Source organism: Megalopta genalis, chromosome 7 (assembly GCF_051020955.1).
Source record: "Megalopta genalis isolate 19385.01 chromosome 7, iyMegGena1_principal, whole genome shotgun sequence".
NCBI classification, from domain to species: domain Eukaryota; kingdom Metazoa; phylum Arthropoda; class Insecta; order Hymenoptera; family Halictidae; genus Megalopta; species Megalopta genalis.
Window position 1 is genome coordinate 7,990,186 of NC_135019.1, and position 27,726 is coordinate 8,017,911.

Below are 27,726 nucleotides of genomic sequence, written 5' to 3' on the forward strand. Positions count from 1 at the left end.
GCTGTTGACGAGTTAGACTCGTCAAAGTCTACAGAGGCACGTGAAACGAATGACGACCCCAACTCATTGTACGTCAAGGGGTTAACCCTCGGACGGCGGTCCATTTTCACGACTGTACCGTTGACGGTGTTTGTAATGAAATTCCGAGCTTCGTTCGGCGATTTTTCAAAATATCATTTTTGGTGATATTCCTGGCAGGACTCGTTAGCCTTTCTGTTTTATTTATTTATTTTGATAGTTATTTATTTCATTTTATTTCATTTTATTTCATTTCATTTTATTTCATTTATTTCATTTTATTTCATTTCATTTTATTTCATTTTATTTCATTTCAATTTCATTGCCGAAAATTGGACAATTACGTGAACGATTTAGATACTCCGAGTCAAAATTGACGCAGCCACCGCCGCGTCAGTAACCGGAGACCGACGATATAGAATTTATAAAATTGTTCTATTATTTTAAAAAAATTACATAAATTATTCTACATAAAGTTATTCCATCGGTAGATTTTTAAATAATTTGCAAAGCATGAAAGATTGTACTCAAATATTACTGAATACCAAAAACAATTTTAATTAGCGTGTTCTATTTGGTTTGTAAAAACTAAGTTAAGTTTGTAAAAACTGTCTTCGGGGAAATATTTTGTCCATCGATAGATTAGAATTCTTAAGAGCAGCCCCTCAAAGAGCTCGCGCGCGCGAGTCGCGAAAAATCGGTGTCCGGTGCAGATCGAACGGATATTTCAGTTAAGCCGGACCTAGATCCGCGATACACCGGATCGAGTCGGATTCGTTCGGACGGAGAACGGAAACAGATGAAAATCTATACGGGTTGGCAGTGATCGCGAAACGGAGAACAGCGAAGTGACTTTCGATTGGCACTTGCACCAAGAAAAAGGTTAGTGCAACACCGTGGGTATTTCGGGAGTATCGGCGCGACTCGAAAGCGTGGATCGATGGCCCAGTTCCGGGACGGGGGATGGGGGAGAGGAGGAGAAAAAAAACGGAAACAGCCTCGAAATAGTCGATCCGAACAAAGCGATCGCGGCAAGGTAGACCGCGCGGTACTACAAGAGAGATTCGACGCGGAGGGAATGGAGGGCCGCGCGGAGCTAATAAAACAGCGCGGAAAGAAGTTCCTGGCAGGCAGAACAGCTCGCCCCGGTATAAGCGGCCCGACGGCAGTTCGATTTTATTCGGTCGGGACCCGAAGGAGGTCGCATCAAAATTTGATCAAGCGGTTCATAAATCGTAATCGACGGCCGGTTATTCTCGCGAAGGTCGATCCGCCGGAAAATTTCGTTTCCAGGGCGTCGCATGAAACTTCTATCGACGCGAGATTCAGCCCGGCGGGATCTCTCGGAAGTTTCAGCGATTACATCCCAGATTGAAATTCTATTTGGCGCGGACGCGGGGCGGCGGGCCCGGTCGAGCGCAAACACGCCGGGACGAGCGCGCGACAACCCGTGTCATGCCGCCTACGCCGACCCGGCCCGACCCGGCCCGTCCCGTCCCGTCACCGTCCCACTCGAAACCCGCGGAAAATAAAACTTCGTCCAAGAGTTTTATCGCGTGTTTACTTCATCGTAATTGCTATATCAACCAGCGGCGAACGAAAAACGAGAGAGGGACGACGACGGCCGGGTCCGGCACACACCGGTGCGCTACGCGGTAACGAGTTTACCTCGAGGCAGAGCAAGAATAACACACGGTTTTTCCGACGGCACCAAACATTTTTCCTTCCTCTCTCTCTCACTCTCTCTCTTCCCCTCTCTCTTCCTTTTTTTGTTGTTTAATCCTCTCTCCATCCGAAAAGTGGACGCCGGCGTGAGAACCGTTTGCCGGTCTCCTGCTCCCGCTCTTGGAAAACGGCGAGCGGACAGACCGGGGCAAACACAACCCTCTCGCTGCGAAATTTCGAAATTTTACGCACGAGTTTCGGCCAAGGACGCGTATATCGAACTTACTTTCGGCCCGATGCCCCTCCGAACTCTTTTGACGTTTTTAACGATCTTTATTGCCATCTCTCTCTCCCTCCTTTCTAGAAACTTCGTTGGTGGTCTAATGGAAGTGTTTTAGGCCGGCTATTATTTGTTGCGAAGCGTCCCCCCGCGCGTGTGGGCATTCTTTGAAAGGAAAACGTGATTAATCGCGGCCCCGGAAGCCTCTCGTCGCTTCCATATTCCCCTAACTGCTGAAACTTCTACGCTACTCGCTACAAAGCGTCCTGTGCATCGAGGGACTTTCATTATTGTAAACACTTGCACCTGGATTTCTTTCGCGGCCCTGTTGGCTGGTTTATGAAAGCAACAAACAGGATATTTATTCTGAGTTTTAACAAGTGTTGTTGCAACATTTGCCGTGAGTATCGTATAAATTGAATAAATCGCTCGTAAATGTATCTATTGGGTTGGCAACTAAGTAATTGCCGATTTCAATTATAGATGTCTCTCACTCTCATTTTTATGATATCCGTAAATGTTATATTATAAAATTATTATTATTACTATTATGTTATTTTTTATTATCCATGAATGTTAGCATCTGGACAAATTGAATGCAGCGGTCAAGGAAAAGCGACCAGAATTGGTCGATCGTAAAGGTGTCATTTTCCAGCAGGACAATGCTAGGCCGCACACGTCTTTGTCCACTCGGCAAAAATTCATGGATATTGGTTGGGAATTGATGTTACACCCACCATATAGCCCTGATCTCGCGCCATCGGATTACCACTTATTTCGATCCCTGGACAACTCCCTTCGTGGTAAAACTTTTAACGATGACGACGCTGTAAAATCTCACTTAACTCAGTTTTTGGCCGAAAAGGATCAGACTTTCTACGAGCGTGGAATTTTCAAGTTGTCAGAGAGATGGCAAAAGGTCATCGAACAAAATGGAAAATACATCACAGATTAACACGTTCCGTGCCGAGCTTTTTTTACTCGAATCTTCACACTTTGATATTTTACTAAAACTTGATGTATTACGTGCAATTATTAATTCTCGTACACATAACAACGTAACAAAAACTTATCAACGACCATTCTTGCGGTGGAAATTGATTCTTCGGTTCTAAATTTCTTGTAAACAATTTGTTCAGTTCACTAAGTAAACATGCAAGCGTGTACCATCGATGGTACACGTGGCACGGAACGTGTTAAACTTCGTTCCAAGTAAAAAGAAATTTTTTATATCATCGAACAAATCGGCAATTACTTAGTTGCCAACCCAATATTACGATTTGAATGATCGTAAATTAAAGAATTGGCGATCCGTCATTTTGACGGGTTCCGTAAATCTAGTGTTAAACGAGAAATATCGAGTAACAAAAACTACGATGAGGAAAATAGAAACAAAAAAAATAAATAGCATCAATACCTATGTCACGTACAAAAAGTGGAAATGTAAGAAGAGTACGGTACAAAGGAAGAAGAAACAAAGATAAAATTATAATTGAAGGGCATAAATAGGATAAATTGATATAAATAGGATAGACGCAGACAGAACTGGGCAAAAAAACTATTTCATCCGATTCGCGCATAATAGATTAGTAAATAAATATTTAACTCAGAACTGTGTTCGAGGTGAGTCGAGTATTGCAGAAATAGCTGCATTTCCTGATTGAGATGAACGCGAAAACGATTAGAATAACCGGAAGAATCTGGAGACACGACTTGACTATACATACATATGGTAATAATGATCTTGAAAGAATAGGGGGTTAGACAAAACATCATTTTGATGGGTTCCGTAAATTTTGTGTTCTCTGTAATATAGCAAATTCTCCCTAATTTTCCTTCAATCTGTGAACAAAAATGGGCAATTTGGGAAGAGAAGATTATTCCAGCCTCGCATCTCGTTTTGTAATTGTCGACGATCGGCGATTATAAAAATGAGCCGCGAGGCTCGAATAATCGTGTCTCCTCTTCCCAAATTGTTCATTTTTTGTGCACAATTCGAGCGTCGATTAGGGAGAATTTGCTATACTACGGAGGCTCGCGGCTCTCCTCGCCAGTGAACACATTTATTTATTCACAAATGCAACGACTTTGGATTATTTATTTAGAATTAAATATTACGTAACCGTGGATCGTTTTGTACGCCTTCTTTGACGTTTCTCGATCGACCGATCTTCTTCTCGTCAGCAATTACTGTTGACCGGAAACCAAATATCGATTCGGAAGTCGCCTTTTCTCTTGGTACCTTTCCAAATCGCAGGGGAAAGTAACTTCGTTTCTATTGCGATTTCACGCCATCGTAACGATAATTTCCTGAATAGAACGAGACCATTTTTATTCCTCGTACGTTTCCATTTACTTTTACGAAGTTTTATCATAAATCTGAATCGTGAATACATTTTTACATACAAGATCGATCAGATTTTTAATAGAAATTTAATTTATAATTATAATAAACATTATATATATAATTTATAATAATAAAAAAATAAAATAAAATATACTTTAATAGAAATTTTACATTACACTAGACTTTTGACAGAAATTTAAACTCTGATATATTTTTAATAGAAATTTTACTAACGTTCAATTATAATAGATTCTTAACAGAAATTTATGTTAATTGATTTTTTAAATAGGGACGATATCGATCGCGATAAATCGTTTCAGAAAACTGTTACAACAAATCGTTTCAAAAATCTGTTGCAACAAATTGTTTCAGAAATCTATTACAGTAAATTATTTCCAAAATCTACGACAACAAATATGTTCGCAAGATCTATTACGATACGAATGTGTAATAAAAATTCGTTACAATTTACCTTCATTCCTAGATGTTGATACGCGTAAGAATCTGTCTCGATTTAGGAGAAACGTATAACGTTCTTTAGCAGATTGCGTAAGAAATCTTCATCGCGAGCCTGACACGTTATTATAGCGACTATAATATATACGCCGTGGGAATAAGGAAAGATCTCATCGCAGTTGCGAAACGGTCTCTATATCGGATGATTATTTTAACGCGATAACTGGACAACGTTCGGCGAGAATTCTTATCTTTCGACGAATTTACAAATTTAATCGGGACACACGTCATACGAAGCGACCGGTAAGGAAATTCTCTCGAAACACGGGAGTAGCCTAATCTCGTGTGCACGTTGCCGAAGCCGCTTCTTGCGACACGTGCACAGGAGGATCGGAAAGATTCGGCGCAGCTCCCTCCCGCCGATCGATTTCCCATTCTTGACGGATAAAATTGTAATCTATCGCGAAGTGGTCGGCCTCGTAACGATCGGCTGCGTCGATACGAGGAATGGGACGAACCTTATGAGACGGTCATAAAGCAGAGACGGGACGAAATCGATAAGGATCGGAAGGAATAAGTGTAGGGACGCCGAAGGTTCGGTTATCGTAGAGGCTCGCTTACGCTGGTTCGATGACTGCCGAATGGGAACGCGCGGCCGAATAAAAAGAAAGTAAAAGGAGCCCGGGCAGTTTCTTATTCGTAATAGACCCGCGTCCCAGAAGGTACCGATAAACTTCTCGCGACGATGAGATTGATCCCCGATGCAATAAAAAGGATCCACTTTAATATTCGCATTAATAATTGAACACTTTTCAAAACGGAACAACGTTTCGCAAATTCAACGAAACGAATCATCGATGCTTTTCGAGATGTTACAATTACGTTGCTTGGAATGACAAAACCAGTTAGTCACGTTTTTTCAATTGTTTTGTTTTATCCGAGTTGAACGAAACGAAAAGTGAATGAAAATTGAATGAAACGAAAATTTAAAAAAGGCGTTTCGTGGATCTCGGTGAATTATACGCATACCGAAAATTTTAGACGAAATCCTTCGACGCAGAGTCAAGATGCGGGCGTTGAACGATGTCAAAATCTAGATTTTTCACAATTTACGGTCGAAAGTCGTGCAAAACTGCGATTTTTGCTGTCTTTAATTGTTTCTAACTCAGAAAAATGTAAGTATGCATGCAAGTAAGCGAGATCAACAAAATGCATTTTTTTTTTAAATTCTCGTTATAAGCTCAGATAAAAAAGTTAACAAACGAGAGATTATTATTTATTTCTCAAATCCAAATGAAACTCGGTTTACTCCAATATGTTAGGATTAAAATGAATATTTATGGACGATGAATTATGTCATTTACTTTTGCCCAATATGGCAGTGAGAACATCCTGCAGCGTAATCGAATAACTGTTTCATTATTTCCACTTCTATACGTTCCTCGATCGGTTCGGATATTCGAGGTTCTTCAGCAATAGATAAACACAGACGAGGAACGAAGCAGCAGTCACAATGGCGCGTGGTTAAATTTGCACAAATTCTGCTTAAAATTAGCCCAAAAGCGATACAAATCGAACTGCGTTCATCGAAAAGCTCGTTAGTATAGATTGCTTATTAATTAGTCCGAGAATAACTTGAATTCCACCGATTTCGGCTCATCACTTTAATCGTAAGAATCTCGGTGGTCTATTCATGCTGTAATTATAAGATAAGAGGAGGCTATAAGATAACACGATTATTTCTGGCTGGTAATATTTTTCCAAATTAAGCGAAGTAATTTAAACCATTGGGAATCATTTAAGATTCGAAAGTAAATTTTCTCTCCAAAGAAATTACCAAGTTAATCATTCAAAGGAAATATGTACGTTTAGATACATATATAAATTAATTTATATTACACTATTATATACATTTATATGTACATTATATATGTAAATGTATTATATGTATATATACATACATTACATTATAATGTCACGCGCGCGCGCACGCGCGCGAATGTGAACTAGTAGATTGTTTCATCACACTTGCACGAATATGTTCAAAATGTTTGACATATGTTCAAAATATATTAAATATTAATCAATATTATCATGAAAATAGACAGTATACTGGAACTTCTGGAACCATTCTGGAACTTTTCTGGAATCATTCTGGAACCATTCTGGAACTTTCCTGGAACTTTTCTGGAACCTTTCTGGAACCATTCTGGAACTTTTCTGGAACCTTCCTGGAACCATTCTGGAACTTTTCTGGAACTTTCCTGGAACCATTCCGGAATTTTTTTGGAACCATTCCGGAACCATTCCGGAATTTTTTTGGAACTTTTCTGGCACCTTTCTGGAACCTTTCTGAGTCATATATCTTAGTCGTATTACAACAGCTGGTTTCTGACGAATCCAATATTGTACTATTTCTTTCAAATCATCTTAAATTAGAAGCAATTAAATTTGCAACAGCGTGAGGCGGACGGTATTACAAGTCGCGTCGCGTCGGTTTCCTACATCTCGATCGACGTGTTATTCCGATATCTTCTCCAGTGAAATCGTTATTCTCCGGTTTAGTTTCAGTCGCTTCCACGGTTATCTTAAAAATAGTTGATCAAACGCCGGCTTCTGGCCCGATGTAAATTTAACCGTGCGTCGCCGCATGCCGGAAGTTTCGTCGATTGTCGAGCAACGTGCGCGAGAACGATTTTCCGGGCGATGCGGTGGAGGACCCATATTTATAAGCCTGGCTGGAAGAGTTCGCAACGAGCGGTTGCTCAGTCGCGTGTTGGTTTAATGCTCTATAAATCGTGCCGCAAAGTGCTGGTCCGGCCAGAACATCCTGGATGTTGCGCGCCATGCCACCGTGAATGGTTCACCTTAGGAAAACGCGTGTACAACACACCACGAGCCCCGGTGAACCACGGTACGACCGTATGTGGCCGAAGGGTAGCTCGTTTTTGCGCGCACACGTGCCCGTGTCCTCTCCACTTCCGTAAAACTACGGGCACTCGCACACACACACACACGCGCGCGCGCGCACACACGCACACCGCCCCCGTTTGATCTATACGCGATGGCGAATGCATCTCACGTCGGTGAAGATATTCCGGCGAAAGTTATAGTTTTTCGGCCGGGGAAAATTTAACGTTAGTGTGCCCCGCAAGAGGGTTGCTCCACGATTTAAGGGGCTTGTAAATCTTCGGCCACGTCTCTACCCCCGACGCTACGTTTCCGGCGGTTTTCAGATTGCTGCCGGCTAATTTCCGATTAATTATTTCGCGGCAACCGTACATCGCCTTGGCCCCGGCAAACCGTTCGGAATTTATTTCATATTTTTCCAACGACGAATGTGTTGCGAGCGATTACGTATTTTTGGTTACTACCAGCTAAGCGGGAGATCGTAGACGGCTAAGAACCATTTCAATTCCTCGCTCCTAAATCCTGTACATACCTCGGAGTAGCTCGGGGTCTCGGTTGAGTTATCTCCCCGATTCTGGGTCAGCATCTATCTTTGATGTCTCTAGTATTTTCCACGGTGTAGAACGAAACTCTCGGCGTCGGTCGATCTAAATAAATTCGATGGGACTAGAAACGATTTTTATACAGCGTTACAGTGATGTCTCCCTTATTGACGTTCAGATTGTCCATAAAGATGGACAATTTGGGAAGAGGAGATACGATTATCCGAGCCCTGCGGCTCTTTTTTATAATTGTTGACAATTTATAACTATAAAAACACGCTGAAAAGCTCGAATAATCGTATCTCCTCTCCAAATTGTCCATTTTTCTGGACAATCTAGGCGTCAATTAGAGAGATATTACTGTACAGTAAATTCTCCCTAATTGACGCTCTGGTTTGGAAGCAAAAATGAACTTTTTTCGAGCCCTGCAGCTCGTTCTTACAGTTATTGACAATTCGTAACTATAAAAATGAACCGAAAGGCTCGAATAGTCGTATCTACTCTTCCCAAATTGTCCATTCTTGTGGACATTGTAGGAGTCAATTAGAGAGACATTACTGTACAGTAAATTCTCCCTAATTGACGCTCTGGCTTGGAAACAAAAATGGACAATTTGGGAAGAGGAGATACGATTATACGAGCCCTGGAGCTCGTTCTTACAGTTATTAACAATTCGTAACTATAAAAATGAACTGAAAGGCTCGAATAATCGTATCTCCTCTTCCCAAATTGTCCATTCTTGTGGACAATCCAGGCGTCAATTAGAGAGACATTACTGCACAGTAAATTCTCCCTAATCGACGCTCTGGTTTGGAAACAAAAATGGACAATTTGGGAAGAAGAGATACGATCATTCGAGCCCTGGAGCTCATTCTTACAGTTATTAACAATTCGTAACTATAAATGTGAACCGAAAGGCTCTAATAATCGTATCTCCTTTTTCCAAATTGTCCATTTTTGTGGACAATCTGGGCGTCAAAGTAAATTCTCCCTAATTGACGCTCTGGCTTGGAAACAAAAATAGACAATTTGGGAAGAGGAGGTACGATATTCCAGTCTTGCGGCTCGTTTTCATTGTTGTTGACAATTTATAACTATAAAAACAAACCGAAAGGCTCGAATAATCGTATCTACTCTTCCGAAATTGTCCATTTTTGTGGACAATCTGAGCGTCAATTAGAGAGACATTACTGTATACCGGTACAGAATTAGAGTGCTGAATCAAAAGACGATTTCAAAGCCGAGTAAACCGGGCCCGGATAATCGACTCGGGGCCCTTCGGTTAAAATTGTACGATCCACTGGATCTGCTTGCAAACGATAGGACACGCAGTTGCGCAAACTTTAGCCGGCCACGTGTGCCTCTGCGAATGTATGCACAGAGCCGCGCACGTCCACAAATTGACGTGTTCCCGCGTCTATGGTTCGATGATCGGGCACAGAGGAGGACTGCGCTGCGCGCTCGCACGCGCGCGCGCGCGCGTCCCTCGGCGCACGTGCTCCGTGTAATATTTATGTGCTCAGGTGTGTGTATGTGGTTCCCCGTGTATTTACATCGCAGCCCGCGTAATTAATCCAGCACGAGGGCACGCGGCCGGAACGCACTAATTATCCACTTCTCGCGCGACCGCGCCGCGCCTACAGCCATCGAAGCAGACCCGGTCGCCACTGATCCGCGATGCAATCCTGCTAACAGAGAGGATCATCCTCGTCCGAGGACGATCACCGAGTTCCGAGAGGACACCTGAACGTCATCTGTGGGCGCGCTTCCCCAACAATCGCTCTAGCTAGCTGCAAGCGATTCTTTAACTCTAGATTTACGAAACCCGTGAAAATGAAGGGACACTAATTTGTTAACCCTTTGCACTCGAAGCCATTTTAACTGTAAATCTACAATAATTTTTCTGACCCACGCTGTCTCTATTTCATATGACAGAGCGCATTTTATGCGTGTGAAATTCAATCTTGCTACTTATACAACAGTTATACTTATATTATAGTTATAGTAGTTATACTTATATTGTAGTTATATAGTTATAGTAGTTATACTTATATTATAGTTATATAGTTATAGTAGTTATACTTATATTATAGTTATATAGTTATATAGTTATAGTAGTTATACTTATATTATAGTTATATAGTTATAGTAGTTATAGTTATATAGTTATATAGTTATATAGTTATAGTAGTTATAGTAGTTATAGTTATAGTAGTTATAGTTATATAGTTATATTTAACAATTTTTCAAATCTAAATTTTGTCGATGTAAGAATTATTTTGCAATGTGATATAAACATTTGAAACAAAACATAGAAATCCTGCGATCAACTTTTTAGCCCGTTAATCTATTAACCTATTGACCGAGCAGACAAATGTAAACGGAAACGACGAGCTTTTTTTTCATCACAGAAATTTTTGAAAGCATCATCATTGCTCCAATTTCTCGGTTAACCGGTTAATTTCGACATTTTTTTCGCAGTGCCGCAATTTTCGAGGTATTCATCGTACAGGATGAAGTTCGAAAATTCCCTCTCTTTCCTAATGTTATGGTGAAATTCCGATATTTTCCATTTTCCTGCAAAATAATAGCAACCGTCCCGCCATTGTTCTCGGCCGAATCGGATGCGCCGTTGCCAATTATCGATGAAAGGGTTAGGTACACGGCGGGGTCGAAGTCTACCGATAGAGCAGGAAGCTATTCTTCTTCCCGATGCGCTTCTTTCATCGGCCGATCGATGGTTTAAAGGCGGGATTTCCTATAAACGTCGGACGTGCGAGTTCGTCGCATGCGACCGGACGCAACGTCCGCACGCAGATGGTATTTTCTATTAGCGTCGGACGCGCGCGACCGGACGCACGCTTCGCATGTGATTTGTGTACGATGCGTTTATTATTCAGTATTGTACCGTCTATCGGATAGAACAGTGCGCGTGTGTGCACGCGGACGTGTATAGGGAAGGCTAAATTACTTTTCGAAATGGATCGAAAGTGCATTTTCGCTGCTGTTAAAAGCAGAAGATGACGAAGAAATTCTGTTTAGAATTTCTAACAAAAGGAAAGAGAAAGAATGCTAAAGATGTACGGTGTGTCATGTAACTGGTGGTACAATGAGATAGGTGCTGTCATTTAGACGTCAAAAAGTAAGTCGGAAATATAGAATAAATATTTTTGATTAATTTTTAAGTTCACGAAAAAAGCGACTTTAACGCTAGATTTACGGAACCCGTCGAAATGACGGGTCACTAATTTTTTAATTTACGATTATTCGTGAAGATACATTAAAGATACATTTATGAGTTATTTATTCAACTTATATAATTATATAATTTTTATTATCATACATTTATATAATTATTAATTATTATGTTACAATAACTCTTATATAATAACACTTACACAATAATAATTACTTATATAATAATTACTACTTACTTACATAGTAATAATCATATATTTATATAATTATTAATTATTATGTTACAATAACACTTACATAATAATACTTATATAATAATTACTACTTACTTACATAATAATAATCATATATTTATGTAATTATTAATTATTACGTTACAATAACACTTGTTCAAAATCAGAATAATCGTCTTATTGTTACTTTTATAAACTAATATAAAACAGCTGTTTCTTGTGCTCCGTAAATCTAGCGTTAAACACCTGCTCGACACACTTACACTCGACCAAATATTAACTCCACGGATATCATGCTTGAAAGCCGTTGCTGTATTTGTAAACATCGTCGGTGTTATCAGTTTTTCTATTACTCCTCGCAGCAACCTCCACACCAGTCGCCGATAGATTGTGATTTATGAGTCACGTTAAAAGTACATCGTGCATACTGATGAAATACCGAATATTGAACAGTTGAAGGAAAGAATTATCATGGCAATTTAAAAACAAAAATTGCGAAACAACACTTTAGGAAATGTGCGTAGAAATTTGATCGAAAATGTGCAATTACCTGAGCGATATCGTGGACAGCATTTTCATCGATATTTCCTTTGATAAAATTGATCTAAAATTCGATAAGCTCTATCTCGATCTTTTCGGAAACGATGTCCCTAATGAAAAAAGCTTATGCTATATTTTCGACTTTCTTTTCGACGTCGAATCAAGTTGTACCACCAGTTTCACGACACCCTTTATACGAAAAGGGTGAAGAGGATTATCGTAGCATTTCGATAAGAAAACACGAGGCCAACGAGGAGAATAACGAGGAGACGTATAAGCAGCTTTTTCAGACCGCGTAAGGAACAAGGCGATCATTCTTTGGACATCCCTCTTCGACCGTGAACAGAGCGTCTGCTGCTCTCCCTTTTTTTTCTCTCTCGAGACTCTCATAACAGAGTCGCGCTTATTAGAGAGTCCCGGCGTCTCTGCTAGAGCTAGTTAATTCTCTGTTTTTTATTATACGAGAGAAGTTAGAGCGCGTCTACGTCCGCCGAGGAGAGCAGGAGAGGAATGGGGCCGGGGTCCTCGGTTAAATCGCCCGATTCAGACTTTATGGCTGGTCTTAAAGCGGGCGTGCGAGCACGATTGATAGCGCGATGGGATTGATTCAAGGCTCGGCCGTGGGACCACGTGTTCGGAGACGCCTCGAACCTTACCTGATACTGTTTCACCGGTGAGTTATCGGCCCCGACCGATTCTTTACTGCTTATTGATTCCGAACAAACCGGCGAAAGCTGACTTCCGTGGATCCGGAACTCGTCGGCCACCCTCTCGATAATAACTCCGCAACTTTCTCTGGAAATCGTCCTCGGCTGCTCGACCCTTCGCGTTATCGGAACCGGATCATTCGATCTATGTACACTCGACTCGATCATTTTTTATTTCCCAGCCGCCCTCGCTGTTATCCCCGGCTCGCACAATATATTTACGTGGCTCTCGGGCTGCCGTAATCTTCAAAAATTGCTATAGGTCGCCCGTTGCTCTGCTTCCGCTACCTCGTACTTTCGTAGCCTTTCAGGATCATAAATAGGCACAGCGGATCTTCGATGTGAAAAGTCTTTTTCGTCGCTTGGAGAAGAGTCAGAAGTCGCTCGGCAAACTCATTGCTTCTTCGATAATTTCATCGAGCTGAAATATAATTTCGTAGCCGCGGTCTAATCATAAATGATTAGATTTAGGGTCGTTGTCTGGATTCGAACTTTTATTTCTCAATTCGAATCCTAAAAATTTGTCGTGAAATTAACGAATTCCGTGTAATCTAATCAGAATTAAGCTGTACGACGTACGTCATTTATTCGGTATTTTTACGTTTCGCGGTTAATAATCGAATTACGAAGATAAACGCTATTTTTCACCGATCTTCCAAACGCGCCTTCTTCTATCAAATTAAATTTCGTAAACGGTATTATAGAAGCAGCTTTAATTGGGAAGAACCGATTAAAAAGTAATTTTCCGAAAGTAATTTTGAATCGAAATTTTTAATGGCGGAAATTTCTCCGGCTCTCCTGCTAAAAATAGCGTTGAACAAGACGAACTGATCGAAATCGATTATGCATGTCGCAGACGCAGACATTTAATTACCCTGGGTTTCGGTTGAACCTTCAAATCAGAACTGTGCGAAAAGTAATCTGATTAATGATTATCGATAACTGAAAGTTCGTTATATAAATCGTTATTAATTAGTTATAATAGCGAACGAGTTCCAATCGTTGATCATTTTAATCGGTAATTATATAATAATGATAATTTAATAATACTAATAATAATATTAATAATAATAATAATAATAATAATAATAATTAATAATAATTAGTAATAATAATAATTAATAATAATAATAAGTAATAATATAATAATTAATAATAATAATAAGTAATAATATAATAATAATTAATAATAATAATAATAATAATAATAATAATAATAATAATAATGACTTTTTGCCCAACGCTGCCCCAAATTGTACTAAAAAATTCCAGACTCCGGCAGCAGAGATCGGCTCGAAATAGGATCGTTCGGCAGTGAGAAATTAGTGAAATTACGCGAGTCGGTCGATGCTTCGAAAATGGAATCTGTAATCTTTGAAACCGAAGCGAGATCCGCGACGGTTTGGACAGTCCAAAGGACCGGGCAAAAGGCGTGCTAGCCTAATTGCAAGTCGAATCCGGCTGTCGTGATCGTTTCCTAGCGAAATTCCCCGGCCGGAGCCGCGTTGCAGCGCGCCTTCTTATCCTCGGCAAACACAAAGAACAATTGAAAGCAAACCCTCCGCTGCCCCCTGATCATCCCGGAGAACAAACGTCTCGGACGGTACCTAAGGGCTCGCCCTTAACTTGCCGAAGAGACGATTCCTCTCCCGGAAGAAGTGCACGTATCAATAACACGACGCTGCACAGGAGGCGTGCGCCTTTCTGTCTCTCGTGGATGCAGTTTTGAGTGGCTACATAGAGAAAGAGAGAGAGAGAGAGAGAAAGAGAGAGAGAGAGAGAGAAAGAGAGAGAGAGGGAGAAAGAGAGAGAGAGAGAGAGAGAGAGAGAGAGAGAGAGAGACAGTTTCCCGCGGCGACGAAGGGGACGATAAAGAGGGCGACTCGACTTTGAGCTCCACTGACCCGTGTAACGTCCGTACGGCCTCCTCTATCTGTACTTTACAATCGAGGGTTTTATTGAAATCTCACCGCGCTCCCTATATAAACTCGAACAGACATTTTTATCCGGCGGATAAATTTCCCCGGCCCTCCCCGGGCCGCCCACGCGGACGATCACAGGCATCCTCTTCCGTCTGTTTCTCGGCTGGCCCCAGACTCCGGGAAGCGAGCCCACCGGCCAGGAATTATTGGCAAGATATGAAAGGACCGAAGTTATTGCTGATAGCAACCGAGCATACGCTCTCCGGAAGAGCATTGTGCCATCTCCCGTGGGCAATTCGTGCGAGCCGAGGATCTCTCCCCGCCAGAAACGATTCTTTCATTGTTTCGCGACCGCCCCCTCCCCCCTTAGGCTTATTCGATTGCACCTGTGGGCGGGACCCAAAACGACGGCCCTTCGCGGTCGTAGCGCCCTTCTCGGTCAGCCTAAATTGGGCTTAGATCTCGAGGATGATCGAGGATTAAACGGCCGGTTAATTTACAACGCTTCGAAGCGGCTCTCTCCTTCTCTCTCTCTCTCTCTCTCTCTCTCTCTCCTTCTCTTTCTCTCTCTCTCTCTCTTCCTCGCTCTCGCTTTGAAGCGAATTAACCAGGAGGATAAGATCTCTTTGATCTCGCGCCGATATTAAAGCGCGAAGCGAGACCTAATTATGATAATGGCGTCCTTAACGAGCGAATTAAGTTTGTTAAGAAATTGCAGAAACGTTACGGGAAGAAGCGTTACAGGCCACCTGCTCGATGTTTCGCGGGACTGCGGACGGGTCGCGATTTTGAGGGGAAAATTAACACTTGGAACGATGCATAATTTGACAGAGTAAACGCTGCGTAATAAGTAGATTTTCCTAAAAAGTTGATCGCTATTATCTCATGCGATTTTTAGGGAAATCGACGCTCTCGTGTTTCCATGTCTCTCTGCTATCTTTTAAAACTTTATGCAGCTCTGCACTTCGTACCATTTATTAACCCTTTGCACTCGAGTCGCGACTCTGTGGCGACGCTAAAAATTGCTGCGCTATTTTCAAAAGTATTTCTACGTTATTGCATTTGTCTGTATTCGATAAATTGTCGATTTATAGAAGGCTTCTATAAGCATTCAAGTTCAGCTTCATACGTAATCAAATAAGAACAATGTAACAAATGGAATTAGTTTAGGTTGAAACGAATGTTTTCATCTTGGAGTTAAAATAGTCTCGAGTGCAAAGGGTTAATACTTTTATATACGTTACATCCATCATGGAATGACGTTGATATGCAATATAATATTGACAATAATAAGTGATGTAACAACAATAGTACTAATAATAATAATAATATTAATTATATTATAATATAATAATAATATAATAATAATAATAATAATAATAATAAATATAATATTGACAATAATAAGTGATGTAACAACAATAGCAGTAATAATAATAATAATAAAATATTATTATTATATAATAATATTATTATAATATAATATTATATAATAATAATAATAATTATTATTATATTATTATTATTATTATTATTAAGAAGAAGAAGAAGAAGAAATTTAATTAGAATTCAAGTGGTGGAGTAGGACGTAACAGTGTGCTAAACCCATACTACAAAAGGGTTTATAAAACTCGTTAATAAAGAACAATAATAATAATAATAATAATAATAATAATGATGATGATGATGATGATGATTATTAATATTAATAATAATTATTATTATTATTAATATATTAATAGCACGAGATGAATAAGAAAAGCAGAAGCGTCCGGTATCGTTGCATCAATCTGACCTGGTTACTTATCGATAGCGTGCCAATGAAATTACTCATTTACCGTGGCCGGCGCGGAGAAAGGCTTTAATAAAGATTAACAAGATTTACGTATCGGTAGAAATCCGATGGAAATCTCGATTCGGTGATCGAATTACCGGATTGGTCGACGCAGCTGTTATCTGCAGAGACGTCCGTCATTGAATAATTACCGATGCGGTGCGCCGGGTTACGCAATTATTTCTGCGAATCTGCACGGCGGCGAACATTCTCGCGCGTCTCCGACGTGCAGAGAACGGGGGTTCTCTGTGCACCTAGAGAGACACACACATACGCACGGTTCCTTCGGTTTTCACCGCGAGTTTTCACGGCAGCAGGCCGCGTTCCAGTTTTGCGGGTTGCATTTCTAAGGGCGCGCTCGCGTTCGATGGTTGCCGGCTTATTAATAGCGACGCGGCCCGCTGCACTTTCAAGAGTCCGTATATCTTGGGATACGTTACGTGTTGGGCGGACGAACGGACGGACCGACGGACCGACGGATAGACGGACCGACGGATAGACGGACCGACGGATGGACGGATGAATGCACCGACAACCGCGCCACAAAGATCGGACCCGTGCACCGCCTGCACATGCCAGCCGTTCTACAACGTTAAATGATGCGGAGTGTGCACCGGGATTCAATGCCACACACAAAAATTCGCCCCTCGGACCCAGTTTCCACCGGGGTCGACCACCGCCTATCCGATGAAAGTTCTTCTTCGAGCTCGCTCGGATCGGAAAATTCGATGCGCGATCCCGGAAACGCCGTGCCACCGATTTTTCCTAGCTAGGGAAAGAAATGCACGGGTGCGGGCCATCAAAGAGAAACTGCGCCGGATTAACCGTTCGCCATTGGATTAATCATTCGGCCACCGTTTCTACGGCTTAATCTGTTCTTTGATGTCGAATGGACACAATGGCGGGAGCTTAACAAGATGAACTGTTAAATACGTAACTGCGCGAATTCGCTCTTCGAGAATGAAAACCTATATTACGCGGAGAGACGTGTTTCAACAGAGATTAGTCGTGTAGTTCAGAATTGATAAAACGATCTCTGGAACAAATTATTTCTTAACTCATGTTCCCCTTCCTGGGGTAGATTTCGCGCTATTTTCAAGGTGAAGAGTACATTATTCTGCCATTTTTAGGCACGTGTAGATAAAGCATATGTATTTGCGAGCGATATAGTCACTTTGAAATTAGTCACATATTAGTCACTTTGCTATACGTCTCAGATTGTCAACATTATAGATTATGCAGTAATAAATAAAACGATCTCTGGAACAAATTATTTCTTAACTCATGTTCCTTCCTGGGGTAGATTTCGCGCTATTTTCAAGTTTAAGAGTACATTATTCTGCCATTTTTAGGCACGTGTAGATAAAGTATATGTATTTGCGAGCGATAACAGTTGAACGACGAGCAACAATAAAGGACGGAATGAATACAGTCACTTTGAAACTATTCACAATTAGTCACTTTATTTTATAATATAATATTATATATAATAATATATATAATAATAATATTATATGTACTAATATATATAATAATAATATTATATATACTAATATATATATATATATAATAATAATAATATTATACATACTGATATATATTTTATATATTTTATTTTCAATAAAAGATTCGGTAAACATCAACGTCACATCTTTCATTGAAAATAATAGATTATACATAATATTGCATATAAAAAGATAATAAAAGATTATATATAATAATAATATTATATATACTAATATATTGTATATATTTTATTCTCAACAAAAGACTTAGTAAACATCAACGTCACATTTTCCACATAGACAGTAACGATGTGCAAAACAAACTGCTTTTCCGCACTTATTCCATTATTACATTTATACTTACGATCTTAAATTTTCGATAAAAGATTTAGTAAAAGAAATTGTTTGCCTCTAATCGCGCCGAAATTTCACGACAGCGCCAATCTAGCGCACAAGTGACACGTTTAGTCGGAAAATTGAGAGCGAGACGAGGATTAAACAGCCGTGCGACAACCGCGTCGAATTGACACAAGGGACGGACGAAGGTTAAACGAATCTTGAGACGTGTGTGCATGTGTGTGAACCGTGTGAATGGAAGAAGGACGGTAACATCGATTATCTAGGAATTCTAATTGAAGAGACAGACGTTTTCATTGAAACTCTGAGAGCACAGCGACTCGATTCGTTTCGATTGGAAATCAATTGCTTTCAGTTAGAGTCTGCGAAATAATAACACGTCGCTCGTTAAGGTTGCACAAGTATCGCGGAAATTCTAAAACTAACTGCGGGAACGATAGACGAACGGCGAGTAAATGCAGCTCGCATACGAACCGCATCTGTTAACGGGAATCGAATCGGAAGAGCGATCCCGAGTGATTCCGCAATCGAAAATAAGACTGCTCAAAGACTGCATCGGGAAGCATGCACTCTTAAATAGTTTCCTCGGGCTGTCGCGTGCAGCGATTCCATCTGGACGGACGCGGAATGTTCACGCTTGAAATTAAATTGCGCGTTTCCGGGCTATAGGTAAATCCATATTCACGGATTTCCTCGGAAAGTAAATAATACCGTCAGCCGCTGCTCCTCGTCCTCGTCCTCGTCGTCGTCGTCGTTTTCGTCTTCGTCGTCGCCGTGCCAATACGTCCCAAAGAATTATCGTCGGCCGGATCGATCCGCAGGGGAACGTCAACGACTTGGCGCAGCGTATCGGCTAAAGTGTCTTCTATCTGTTGCGGATGCAACTGGCACGATGCGCACGTCGTCTGGATGCAGACACGTCGCATCCTCGAAAGCTTCTGCTGCTGGCAATTTCGCGAGTGCGAGCAGACGTTCCACGAACAGCTTACTGTCACTCTTCTCGAGCCCCCTGTCTTCCACGCCGGCACCCCTCCTGGCACCCCCTGGTTTCCCTGCGCATCCGGCCGCGTCCCTGTTTCGCGATCCCTTTCCAGCCTCCATTATTCGACACCTCGACTTTCCCGCGGAATTATGCGGACGAGAAAAATCGCTGGAACCGTGCCTGATCGCATTCACGAGGAACGCTCTCCGTGGAAAATCCGGCCTCCGCGGTGCCGACCTTATAAATATCAATTCCCCCGTGGAAACCACGCACCCGGAACCCTATCCTCGCGCCGGATCCTCATCTCCGCTCCAACCGAACCAAATTAACGCTTCAAAGTGTCTCTCGCGGCTTCCTCCGAAAATGGCAACCGCGCGGAATCGCAGAAAAAGGATCGCGTTTCTCGACCCTTTTGTCTGCCCGCACAACGACATCATTGATTCGCGATCTTTTTTTAATCGTCCGTCGTCTCGCTCGATTTGTAATTCTTTGGAACATTTTTCTGTATATTGTCGAACAAAATACGGATCGTTTGGTACAGTTTTGAACATGTGATTCCGCTTTAACCCTAGAAAGATAACCATATGACAACGTACGTAAAAGATAACCATACGCTTCAGAGGCGCATGCTTTTCTAAGGCGTCAATTTTATACTAACAATGGATATTTATTTAAGTTAATCTAGTCATTTTAAAGGTTTGGCATTATTGTAAAAATAACATGCATTTATATTATATTTTTTTATATTTTAAGTAATTTTAAACTTGAATCACTAGACCTCTATGAAAAATTAACAAAAATCAACAGTCTTCGCAGGCGCCTCTGCGACGTAGGTTATCTTTCTCGGGTTAAAGGTGTTCGTTCAAGGAATCGCGTACTATTTCATTTCGGGGACTGTCGCGCGACGTGCGGATCTCAAAAACTGCGGACACGCGAAAACACTTGATCTCTCTGATCGAGACGCTACTATAGTGGTTTTCGCGGATGTCATCACTCTGAACAAAGCGTCACTATAGCGGCTCGCTCTAGTAGCTCACTCGCTCTCCGTTTGAATTAAATAATCATCTTCCTATGCATTGTTTCGCTTTTTTTTACATCGATTTACAGCAGTGTCAACAATATACAGACGGAATATACAGCATCAGACTCTGTACAGTACATATCAGAATCTGCCGTCCAGAGAAATAGCCTCGCGCAGAATTCAGCCGTACCTAAAAGGTTAATTGAACAAACCTTAGGAAGTCTGAAACGATCGCTGCAGCATATTGTACAACGATCAACATTTATTTCCGCTTCGAAGAATTTTAAGTATTTATAAATACTATGATCAAGGTACTGAATTTCTGTAATATCGTCAGCGCTTTGTGTTTCGTCCACACATTTTTGTCATAAATGCATAAAATCCGCGGTGTAACAGTCGCTTTATCAATCTTTATCAGCGATAGTGCTTTTTTCGCATAAATTTGACTTATTCTCCCCTAGGTATTACTTACTCTTGTAAAGATTTCTCCCGCGAATAACTAAACGAAACGAACCAATTTCGGCAACTTTAAACCATAAAATATAAATCCGATCATTTTGACCGGCACGATAGAGACAGCGTTAATAAATTGTAACAAAAAATAAAAAACAGAGCCTTCGTTGCGACGAAACAATTGCACGAGCCATATATGAGCCGTTTATTTTGAAAGCGGCCTAAGTCCATTTATTTGAAAATAAATGGATATTTAAGGTTTTTACGTTTTAATAAATTCAAAAATATTGCTAATTGATAACATGGTGGCATAATGTTTTCGTGTTCCTAAGGATCACTGCGTTCTTTCAGCTTTGCCGACATGAAATTATACGTGTAACGTAGGAATGTGAATATTAAAATAGCTGGCTCGGTGTGTTTTTGAAAAATGAACTTAGGCCACTTTCAAAATAAACGGTTCATGTATAACAACGCGTGATAACAAAAGTGAAAAATCGGAGTCCCGTGGAAAGGCGAAGTGTTTCGGTTCGATCCGGGACGCGAAGATTGTCACCGGCGATTAATAATCGTGTGCCCGTTTATGGAACGAAGCGCGATGTCAGAGAGGATTTCAGTTATTTAAAAAGCAACCGGGGAAACAAGCTGTCGCGGCCACGTGACGGGAACAGTCAGCGTCACCGATGGTTGCCCGGCGGAAAAAGGTTTTCGCGAAAACAGTTGGGCGCACCGCACGCGACCAAATAATTTAATTAATTGCCAGAGATATGCCGCGCAACGGGGCGCCGCCGGCCAATCCCATTAACCGACTGTCACGCTTGTCCGTTCGGCAGAAAGGGGGCATCGTCGCCGGCTTCGGATTTCATCGATCCGCCCGTCGAATATCATTCCCCGGTATCGGAGTGCCGGCGCGGTGTCGGCTCTATTCCGCGCGAGCACACGCGTGACCGAACCGATTACGGTCTCGCTCTGTCTCTGGCCCGCTCGGAGGTATCGCGGCCAGTTTATTTCGCTAATTAACGCCCCTCCGACGATTTCGCGGTCTCGCCGGCCTCGCGCGCACCTCGGCTCCCGGGCTAGTTGAAACCGGAGACGAGCGTGGGCGGACCGATTCCGGTTAAACGGACCGGTTCGAGAAAGGGCCTGAGCCCGGAACGACAGCGTCCGCGAGTGGGCTGACTTTTTACTGCCGCTCGGCACGATATACTCGAGGAATGATAAAGTTTAGGGCTGCCGGTTCCAGGCGGAACGATAACGACGTCTTTACCTCGAGTTACGTGTTACGGCCCTGCGCCGCGCCCCGCTGCGCCCCGAGCCAAACCGCGTAAACGACTAATGAATTCTTTTTATTATAATCCATTACTCGATCGATCAGGAAATATTGGCGACGATATCGGCGCTTTAACTGCCGCACAATGATCGCGTTATTCCTCCAGCGAGAGCATTACATTGTTAACGTTTCTTGCGGTATATATTCGAGCATGATCGATTTAATGGGCGATCAAAGTCAAGCCACCAATGTTACCCGCTCTACCGATGCGGACCCTAAACTTGTCCTCCAATGTCCGGATTCTGCAAAATCCGGCTGTCGCTCTATTATTCAAACTCAATCGTCTTAATTCACTCGTTGCGCTAGATAAAGTTATCTGCCGCTAAGGGATCTCTGTACAAGGCGAGACGTCCTGAATTATTCAAAGAGCCCTGCGATGATTAAAGATTCACTTCGTCCGTGAGTGATTACTAATCGCAACGCGGGGCCGCTAAATGATTAACGCTGCAAAGGCTTAATATACAGGGTGTCCCGGGAATGTCTCGAAATTCGGAAATGGAAGGTTCCTGAGGTCGTTTGAAGCAACTTTTTCCTTTGCGAAAATTTTCTCCGTGGCTTCGTTTACGAGTTATCAACGAAAAACACTGACCAATCAGAGGCGAGCTCGCCTGGCGCTTGGTGGCGCAACAGCGAAGGTGCCGCAGACCATAAAGCGGCAGAGAACGGGCATTCACGCCTTTCGTACATATTGGTAGACTTGCGAGGACGTATATGTATACAAGGTGTCCCAAAATTATGGTATATCCGGGAATAGGAGGGTTCCTGAGATCGTTTGAAGCAACTTTTTCCTTTGCGAAAATTTTCTCCGTGGCTTCGTTTACGAGTTATCAACGAAAAACACTGACCAATCGGAGGCGAGCCCGACTGACGCGCGGCGACCCAGCCAACGAGTGCACGGAGCCCAGTTCCGCTCATTGGCTCGGCCGTCTCGCGCCAAATGATCTCGCCTCTGATTGGTCACTGTTTTTCGATAATAACTCGTAAACGAAGCCGCGGATTGGATTTTCGCTAAGGAAAAAGTTGCTTCAAATCACCTCAGGAATCCCCTACTTTGGGACTGCGAGACATTTTTGGGACACCATGTATATAATTTCAAACAAATGTCAATATCTAAAATTTTGTATTATTGCCATCGTCGATTCGAACAGTGACCCCTGTCGCAATTAACATGTCAAACATGGTTATACACTGTAACTTATCTATTGCAGATAATATTTCAACACTATATGTATCGCATGAAAGAAAATTCGTCGTGGCGCCACGGACAATTTCTGTAAAACCGGCGTGGCATTCAACGTGTTAAGCGAGTTCAAACGAGATCAAACGTTTACAAATGAATTGTAAACTGATATATTGGGTTGGCAACTAAGTTCACGAAGCTTTTTTTTAGATTTTATCATCCCGCGTGTTATCAAATGTTTTTGGCATAATGTTTTAGATCGTTCGAAAGAGGATGATTTGTTCTATAAGAGTCTACGTTTTGTTTTTTCGTTCGTGTTAATTTATGGTCATTTCTAGATCATCAAAATGGAATGTCAAGTCGAGAAAAATCAGCATTTTCGACACCTCTTTCTTTTTGCTTTTAATCGAGCCTCTAAGGCCGCGAAACACGCCAACGGTGATCGTTACGGAGCTCCGCGAACCGAAATAAATCGAGCGAATCGATCAATAATTTCCGATGTAAAGGTCAACGGGGTCGCAATCGTTTGGATTTCGTAAATGCCGGGTGGGGGAGACGGTTCGATATAATTACGCGAAAAAACAGTGACGACGCGTTGGCGCGAGGCGGAATTATTTCCGAGTGTCCGGAGGCCCGGTGGCCGGGCAAACAGCTCCGTTGCCACCCCCGCAAAGAAAGCTCGAGCGGATCTGGAAGGGACACCTGTAAATCAGGTTACAAGGGCGGAGCACAGGGTGGAATCGGGAAACAAGTCCGTGGAGCCGGGGCCGGCGCACGGGAAAAAGTAAAAGAGCCCCGGGAACGCGGATATAATGGGCCGCGGGGGTGGCGCGGGGCGGCGGGGCGGATAGAGGGGGAGAAGAAAAGCACCGGGAGGATCCAAGTGCGTCTGAGAGGCCGGTAATTTCTTTTTATATCCGTCCGCCGCGATTCGAGCCGTACTTTTGCTGGTCCCGCGCCCCGCGCCCCTCTTCCCATTTATCGCTCACGGCCTTAACCTTCCGGATGAAATTCCGCGCGGAATTCTGCGGCCGCTGCGAGCTGCCTCCCTTCCGCGAACCGGCTACAAAATGTTTCGGTTAGTGCCCGAACTATCGGATTCGAATATACGGATAGACCACGGTTAATTTCGAGGGTGCGCTCGCGCGTTCAACTCCGCTAGAAATTAGGCTAGTGGAGCCGGATGCTGTGCGGGTGACCGATCGCTGCGCCTTTCGTTTGTTCTCGGCCATTTGGCGGTGGTAAGGGTTATCGTCGGGTAGAAAAGTACTTTTTTTTTAATTCGTAATTAACTTTATATTTGAGCCGTTTATTTTGAAAGCGGCATAAGTCACTTTACCGTAATGAAAAGTGGTGATTTTTTCATGTTTATACGAAATTATTTATACCGAGAAAAATATCAGTATCCTGAGATAACAAATACAAGTAAATCTTCTCGAAAGTTAGCATCCATATTTTGAAACGTGTTAAAACGCAAACCCTTAAATATATCGACTTAAAAACAAAGTGACTTATGCCACTTTCAAAATAAACGGCTCATTTATCGCATAAGATGTATGAACATTTTTTAGGTAAATTCGATTAATTTTGTTATTCGTTGAAATTAAACTTGTACAAGGCGGAAGTTCTTGAAATATCGCAAGAATTACTTCGATTTCTTTGACACTGAATCGGCCTGATCTTCTGTAAAGCTTGTGGGAAAAGCTTGAGAAAATACTGAACGTACGAAGATCAATACAGTAATGTCTCCCTAATTGACGCTCAGATTGTCTATAAAAGTGGACAATTTTGGAAGAGGAGATACGAGTATTAACCTGGTACCTCGTTTTTATAATTGTTGACAATCGGTAGCTATAAAAATGAATTAAAGAGATGGGAAATGACCGGCCAGAAAGTTTGAGTACGTAAGTGAACAGAATTAACTCGAACATTTCACAGTTTACGGTACAGTAAATTCTTTCCAATTTTTCTTCAGCTTGTAAATGAAAATGGACAGTTTGGGAAGAGGTGGTACGATTATTCGAGCCTTTCAGCTCGCTTTTTATAATCGTTGAAAATCGGTAACTACAAAAACGAGTCGCAAGGCTCCTCTTCCCAAATTGTCTATTTCTGTGGGCAATCTGAGCGTCAATTAGAGAGACATTACTGTACTCAGCGAAATAAGTCGTTCCAGGTGAGATGTAACAATGTTAATTGTGTCGGTAAAACGTATTAAGACGACGGAGAAACAAAAACGATGATTATTTATCCGAATGTCCGTTCTTAGTTTCAATTTCAGTAGTTTATGCGCACAGTAATTGAACCTATTTTTCGCTCGATGCGTTAGTTACTGTGCAAGAGAAAAGAATCATAAATGGAAGGCAATTTAGAAGACCAGAAAAACCGATGTTAAACACGATAAAACGCGCAACACCGTATCTACACGCGATACCGTCGGATTGTTAATCTTTCGAATCGCATCATTATTTATTACATCGCAAAGTGTTCGCTCGTTTCAAGCAGCCTCCGAAAATATCATCGCGTCGCGAGCGGAACGGGATTTACGACCCCGCGTAATTCGATGCGAAGTTCGCGTTTGAGAACGCAATACTGCGATACGCATTCGGTCGCATAATTATCAAGGAACTTGAATCGCTTGCGATACCGGCGGGAAAGTCTGGAATCAGAAACTTGAAATTAATTTGATTAATCGTAGAGACACAGCGTTCCCAATCTAGCGGCGCCGCGTCGAACGCGCGGTGTTAACTTTATTATAAATATCCGCAGTCACTCTGTACATTGTGTTGCAGATTCGAATGCAACGCGACGAAGTTGATTCACGGTACGACGTTAATGAGTTATCGTCGTTAGTAATGCGCCTCCACGGACCGTAACAGTACATCGATACCGAATCATTAGCGCAGCGATTCTCAATTGCGGCTCCGTGACTAAACTAATTTCGCCGAATGCGGAATCAAGCGTGGATCGATAGTGTTTTATTCCGACGAGACGCCGCCGTGTATCGGTAAAAATACCGTCGACAAGATGCTACTCCGATGACGCGACTTCGACGAACAGACGAGTCGGAAGCACGAAGTCGGATGATCTTATTGGATTGTCGTTACGAATGAAGTTCCAGCGAGAGCAAAAAACGTTCTCAGAGCCGTCTAAGAAAATCTTACAAAATTCAATTATCTCATTCGATCAAATTGAAATCGAGGAGCTAAGTTGCACGTCATCGACTGCATCATCGGATCCTTAGCAAATTGGGAAAATAAAATATCTGGTCTTTTGGAAAGTCGTTTCGGTTCTTTAAAAAAATTTCGTTTCGTAAGAGTGTTAGAAAAGGATTAGGAAAGGATTAAGTAGTTTGCCAATAAAAAACAAGACTTCTACGAGCAAAAGATTTCAAATCTACCAGAAAAATGTCAAAAAGTTCTTTTCTTCTCTCTTAACATTAAAAAAATAAAAATAAATTTTCTATTCCGAGCAAATAACGTCATCGTCGTCGTTAAATTTAAATGTTAAAAAGGAAAATATCGGATGCGTCGGTGCATGATCTCAACGTTAAGAGCTATGAGGCATAAAACACTACAGAAGATACCTATAGTTTTCCTTTCGTGGTTCCAAAGTCAGCCGTCGCCGAAGATTCGTTCAGCAACCTTTGACATAACGTTTCTTACGTGCCGCGTGACAAACGCATTTTTCCACCAGAACGTAACAGCGCACGTTTAATCCCGTATCAAGCAGACGCAATCGTCTACGACACAGTTCGATGCGTTTCTGAAACCATCACCGGCAAATGGCTCAACGATGAAAAGTGTAGTCCGAAATCGCGTCGATTCCCGTCCGAGTCGCGTCGAACGAAAAGTCAGCGATCAAAGCGTTTCATCGGATTGTTCCGTCGATTTCCCGCTTTTAGCTGGAATCTTAAAGCCTCGGTGAACCGTTGCAGCTGGTTTTAGTCGGGCGAAAAAAACTGTAACGCGAGCGAACCGACCGAGCCGACGTTTGCTCGAGTGCCGGCTAAACGAATGAACCCATCCACCGGCCGATTGATTACACTTTGAATTTTTCACTAATTGCCAGTCCTCCCGTCGTCCCTTGCTCCCTCTCTCTCTCTCCACCCCCGCAGAGCACCGGCGTCCCTTGAATATTTCAGGGCGAAACGGCGCAAAGCTCTCGCTCCCTTCTCGGAAATTCGGTCACGAGCGCCCGATTTCGAAGCCGCGCGTCGCGTTTTCCTCGCGGGGAAACACTCGCTGCGATT

General features: G+C 42.2%; 1 protein-coding gene across 4 annotated transcripts in view; it reads left to right on the forward strand.

The window, feature by feature from the left end:
* LOC117229120 (lachesin) overlaps nucleotides 1-27,726 on the forward strand; it is a 593,951-nt gene that overhangs the window by 322,876 nt on the left and 243,349 nt on the right. Inside the window, exon 1 of one of the 4 annotated variants that reach the window (XM_076523791.1) lies at nucleotides 11,791-12,862. The exons of the other annotated variants lie outside the window; for them this stretch is intronic. The gene's annotated coding sequence lies outside the window, so the exon portion shown is untranslated. Of the gene's footprint in view, nucleotides 1-11,790; nucleotides 12,863-27,726 lie in introns of those variants that run through there. 4 annotated transcript variants of the gene reach the window in all.